The sequence below is a fragment of the Microtus ochrogaster genome, unplaced genomic scaffold (assembly GCF_000317375.1).
Source record: "Microtus ochrogaster isolate Prairie Vole_2 unplaced genomic scaffold, MicOch1.0 UNK100, whole genome shotgun sequence".
NCBI classification, from domain to species: Eukaryota; Metazoa; Chordata; class Mammalia; order Rodentia; family Cricetidae; genus Microtus; species Microtus ochrogaster.
Window position 1 is genome coordinate 982,736 of NW_004949198.1, and position 6,426 is coordinate 989,161.

Below are 6,426 nucleotides of genomic sequence, written 5' to 3' on the forward strand. Positions count from 1 at the left end.
GGGTTTGAGTTACAAGTGGGACTGGGACTCTTAAAACAAAACAAAAATCCACATATTTATTACTTCCCACAAGCTTGCATTACCAGTGGAGCTATCCTCCCTTGAGGAAGGTTCTGGCCTCTACTAGTCTGGTGTCTAGCCAGTAGAGTAGAACTACACTCTGAAGCGCAGAGACTGTATCAAATTAAGGATACCCTTACTCTGAGATTTTTCCTCTTCTCTCCATCTTTTCTAACCCCTCTCCATTGGTTAGGGGAGTGGCAGTCATTTGGTTTACATATTTAGAAAGTCACTGAGATGACACTTAGGAATGTGATGGTAGAGCAGGAAGGTGAGGAACACTGATGTCCAGGAAAGAAAGGCTGATGAAACAGCCTGCATTAGGGTTGAGAATGTGGCAAGATGTTTTCACTTTGGGAAATGCTTTGAAGATTGAGCCAATAGATGTTGTCTTTTGATTAGGTATAATTTAAGAGAAAGAAAGTAAAGACGAGTTCAAAGACTTCACCTGAAAAAAAAGAAAAAAACAGGTACACACTGCACTATTTAGTGTGATGGAGAGAATTGAGTAACAGCCTAATGTAAAGTCTGTGTAGACTTTCCCATTATGGAAATGCTCACTTTGGTTCATCTTGAATACAAGGAGTTCAGCAATAGACAGCGTTGTGACAATTCACTGGTGATCTTGACATAACTTTGAACACATTTTAATTCAGTTGATTGAAGATAGAAAAGATGCAGGGGTGAAGAGGTAAATTTCATATTATAACCAATTAAAAATGAAAATTGAGAAAAGTACAGGCTTTTATTGTAGGAGTCCAAATATTAAGGATTAAAGTGATGTAACTAACATGTCAAACACTGAGTCTAAGCATCAGGCCAATATTTCTCTAAACTACTATTGCTATTGACTCACCTGCACTAACAGAGTAGTTCCATATGTGAATATGTGGCTTGCACGCCCATGCATGTGGTGTGTGTGTGTGTGTGTGCGTGTGTGCACATGTACAAGTCATAGCATTCACATTTTGTAGATTTCAAAAGTAATGAACTGCAACTATAGCCAGGAAAACCAGAGCAAATAGGCTGCCTAGCATATATATCCTTTATCTTTATTAAGGAAGTTCAGAAGCTCTCTTATCTCGGGCTATTCTACTACATAGTTGTATAATACCTTTAGTTATCACTCAGGGTACGGCTTTACTGTGGACTTTAGCTCACAACAGACATAGACATACTGTGCCACTTGTATTGGCATGTCCAAATTAAATTTATTGGCTAATCATTATATTCCAGGCACTGATAAACGTTGGCACTCAGTACTGACATTGCTGGCATATATCACACCTGCACAAAGGGGGGTGTTGCAAAGACCTCAGAGTTAGAGAAGGTATAGCTCACAATTGATCGCTCTGCAGCATGTAAGGCTTATCTGTAATAAGAATACACTTATATCCTTCCCATCTGTTGTGTGCAAGCATGTTAGAATGGGTAGATGAGTTGGAGCCCTCGAGAAGCAGCATTTCAGATATAAAGGCTGAAGCACACAAGATGTTGCCCAAGTAGGCTTTAAGGGTGAGGGCCAGGCAAGGGTTTGCACTAGACTCCAACTACTGCTGCCTCTTGAGGTCCCTATTTCTTCAAACTGTGCCATCCCTTTGTGCTCTGGACTCTCCCAAAAGGCTCTCAGTATCTGAGTCTGCTAGGTAGCAGGCACATGTGCTCTAGGCGCATGAGGCTTTTACCCAATTCATAGTCATAATTCTGAGTCACAACTTCACATCTTTCCCAGGAGCCCTTGACAGAATCTCTGACTCATTGTTCATTTTCTTACTGTCTTAGCATAAAATGCCAAAGAACAAACACATCTGTCTTCGTTCATTCTATCCCTGGGCTTTTTGTTACCATCCAGGCCTCATAAATTTGCTTCCTTGCAGGCTTCAGCATCAATAAGACTTATCTATTGAATAAGAATTTAATTTCAAGGAAGACAAATTCTGTTCCTGTTTTCCTTAGAATAGCATTGACATTTTAAAAAAATGAAACCACTGTTAATGATGAAATCAGATGTTTCTAAGGCTTCATAAAATTTAGCTGTGGAGTTGCTGGCTCTGTGGCTTCAGGGCCATTAGATGACAGACTTACACAAGGAACACACACTACCCAGCTCATACAGACGATCTGAAGACAAGTTCAAGGTCTTTGCGAAATAATACAGGAGGTGAATGGTTCCTTAAAGTAAGTTATTGCATTAGTCAAAGTTTTTTAGAGTCACAAAACTTATGGAAGAAAGAGAGAATGACTTACAGGCCACAGTCCAACAATGGCTATCTGTGAATGGAAAGTTCAAGAATCTAATATTTGCTCTGCCCCAGGATACTGGGTGTCTTAACTGGTCTTCTGTATATGCTGGAATCCCAATGGATGTGCTGACAAGGTGAGATCAGGCAAAGAACAAAAGAACCCTTACTTCTTCCAGTGTCCTTACATAAGCGTCCAGTAGTCTATGTGGCCCAGACTAAAAGTGTGTATTCCTGCCTAAATGTCTGGATTAAAGGTGTGTGTCATCCTGCCTCAAGATCTGAATCACAGATGTGCCCTCCATTTCTGGATTGTACTTCATTCCAGATATAATCAGGTTGGCAAGCAAGAATAGTCACCATAATTATTAAGGGGACAAAAGGTCATCTAAGATAATTTGGTTCTGGATCTATAATGTTATCACTACCCACAGTCATGAGGTCCTATTCAGTCAATGAGCCTAGAGCAACTTTTAGTAGAGACATGGCTGTCATAGAAAGAAAAGAAATTGAGTAAGGAGACAGAATAGGTTTTAAGGATCCTGCAGGTCAACCAGTTGACCATATGTGTAACATTATGTGTCCCAGAGGATCTCTCATCTAAACCTTGCTTGAATCTCTGGTTTTAAAAATTGTGAACAATAGATATAAGTTAAGGGATGCTGCTCCAAGAGATAAGTTGCTGTGCTCTTAGCTCAAACTCCGTCATTTAACTGGGATGTATGAGGGGCACTCAGAAAGACTTTACAACTCTGAATATGGTCTCTATGCTAAAGCATTTGAACGATAGCTATTCATTAGTCTATATCACAGCCCATCTTCCAGCTGAAATGACTGTATGTTGAGATGAGAGCAGAGATCCTATGGGAAAGAACTGGTGGGATGAAGGATATCAAAAGATAATTTATAAGACTGGTTTACATAATATGCTATGGGTAACCCAGGGTTTTCTATCATCCATCACGCTGGGGTGGTTGGCAACAAATATTAGCTATTTGGTCCATGAGTATGGATTCCTCAGCACTCCCAGCATAGTGCTGAAGACCTGAAGGATAGCAGCAGCAGAGACAGGGTAGATAATCTCAGACACAAAAGTAAAAGGTAAGCAGACAAAAAGCAAAAGCATTTAATTCTGACTCCCTTATATCCGGCTTACTACCAGAAAATACTACATCTTTTCACACATCTTTCTATGTCAATTAATCTAATCCAAGAGAAACCCTTACAGATGTGTCAGGTGACTTATCTCTTAGTCTCAAGATTCATTCTAGTTGACAAGTAAGATAAGCCACAGTGAGAACTTTATTAAATTCTGGGTCTAAGAATGAGCTCCTACTTTAGGTCAGGTGATGAACTCTTGATGACTGTCATCCTAAACATAGGCAAACATTTTGAGAGTTTACATCAGCCCAGGAGGGAAGCAGGTAAAGCTACTCAGGATTTTGCATTTGTTAATTTATTTTATCTTTGGAGGAGAATTTAAGCAAGGAAAACTGTTTGGATTTAGTTTTATTTGCATCTTTCCCTTGGAGCTAAATATTTATTCATTCCAGCTGCCGAATCCTGTTGCTTTGTCATATTGCCAATTAGCTCTAGAAGATGGGCAAAATTTTCTGGTCCAGCAATGTCTCTAACTGTTTTATAATATCCTTAGAAATTGTATTTTTCAGTTGAGAACGTCTTTAAAATTCACTTGAGCTTTGTGGGGAAAAAGTCTATACATTCATGATTTATTTATGTTTACTGTTTTGCAAATCAAAGACTTTTTACTTAGAACAAATTTTACCAGGTTTGGGAGAAGTTTGTGCCAGGTCACTGCAGGATCATTATCAGCTAAATGCCCCATTTTTAGTTTATTTTCCAGGGCCTCTGCAAGTTAGTCTAGATGTAGGAACCACACTTCTGTTCTGTCAGAAATCCCAGTGCTTTTTATAAAGATAAATAACATGTCATTTTCTAAGAAGACTTTTAATGAAACCCTTAAAAGCCTGTATAATTTATGGATATTAAATAATGTGTGGGATCTGTGAGAGAATTTATCACCTAGCATTCCGAAGGCCAACATGCCTTAATGTATTTGTCTGAGTGGTTCCCTATTCAACACATGTGAGGGACTGTGAGATAGCCACAGGACAGAAGATATCAGTAAATGAAATAAAAATACGCAAATAATTGATTCAGAGAATCTTTTGAATTGTGTATTAATTGCTTTTCTCATTGCTGTGGCCAAATGCCTTATGAGAAGTGACCTAAACGTGGAGGGGCTTTTTTTGGTTCATGGCTTAAGGGTATAGCCCATCATGGTATAGATGGCAAATGTAATTGGCTTCCATAAGCTTATAGGGAGTGATACTATAATTAGGCATATCTTTGTTGGAGGAAGTATGTCACTGTGGAAGTGGGATTTGAGGTCTCACATAAGCTCAAGCCATGCCCAGGGTCTCAATTTACTTCCTGTCGCTTGCAGGATCAAGATGTTGCTCCTTCACCAGCACCATGTCTGCCTGCATTTTACCATGTCACATCATGAAGATAATGGACTAAACCTCTGAAAATATAAGCCACCTCAATTAAATGTTTTTCCCTTATAAGAGTTGCCAAGGTCATGGTCCCTTCATAAAACATAAACTCTAACTAAGACAAAAGTTGGCATCAGGAGTGACATATTGCAGTGATAGGCCTGACCATGCCTTTGTTTAGAGGAATATGGACCTTGGGACTGTGGATTAGAAAAGCAGTTGAACACTTGTTGTTTAATAGTTCATACTAGTTAAGAGCATGGAAGCCAGTGGTGCTGGTGTGGGATTTCCCTCTGTAGGCTGTGATTACCATTGGTTAATAAAGGAACTGCTTTGAACCTATGACAGGGAAGAACAGAACTAGGTGGAGAAAGCTAAGCTGTATACTGGGAGAAAGAAGGGCAGAGTTGGGGAGAAGCCATGGAGCTTCCAGAGACAGATGATGGGAACTTTAGCCAGTAAACCACAGCCTCGTGGCAATACACAGATTACTAGAAATGGGTTAAATTTATATGTAAAAGTTAGCCAATAAGAAGTTAGAGCTAATGGGTCAAGTGGTGATTTAATTAATACAGTTTCTGTGTGATTATTTAGGGTCTAAGCTAGCCAGGAGGACAGAAACCAACAAGCAACCTCCTCCAACATGGTGTGGAATATTATTTGAACTGTAGGGGCCTGGCTCAAGTGGTTCTAGAGGAAAAGAATATTAATATGTGGCCTAGAGGTCATTCTTGTGGTATTTTGGTGAAGAATATGTCTGCCTTTTGCCCTTGCCTAAAGAGTCTATCAGAGGTTCAAGTGAAGCGTTTTGGATTAGTTCCTTTGGCAGAGGAAATCTTAAAACAGTCTAGTGTAGTCTCTATCCTGTGTTTATTAGTGGTAATGGTAATGAAGATTTATAATGAAAAGGAGCAAGCTGAGTAGGGTAAATTACAAAATGTAAAATTTGAGGAGAAAAGGAGCACCAGGAAGTGGGGATAAATCCTGTGTTAAAGGAGATAAAAAGATTAAGAAATGGAATAAAGAGAGTACTTACCCCAGGGCAAGATTCCACCCAGCTAAGCTTCTAACACGTGAAAAGAAATTTAAGAAAAGCTTAGAGCTGGATATGATGATGAATGCCTTTAATCGCAACACAAAGAAAGCAGAGGCTGGTGAGTCTCTGTGTTTGAGGACAGCCTGGTCTACAGAGCCAGTTCCAGAACAGCCAAGTAAGGCAGTGAAGATAACCACCAAAAACAGAAAGCTGCTGAAAATTTCATTGAAAGATCTCTGAGTGGAGTCCCAGAGATGCAAGTATGTGTAGTTTTAAAGTTGAAGCCGTGATTGTCTTGGAAACTTTAAGGTGTCCGAGATGCCAGAGCTCTGGGATACCTTCTGAGGAAAGCTACTAACAGGGAATGGAACCACCCCAAGAGAAAGACGTGTGTTGTAGTTAACAAAGCTGAAAGGAGTTGGAGAAGCATTTTGACATCAGACAGGGAGATGCTGAGTTTGGAGTTTGCCCAGATGGTTTTTGGTACTCCTTTGGTCCAGTGCAACCCCACTGTGCTTTCTTACTTATGTTAAGGAAGGCAATGTATATCATTTGCCACTATATTCTGGAA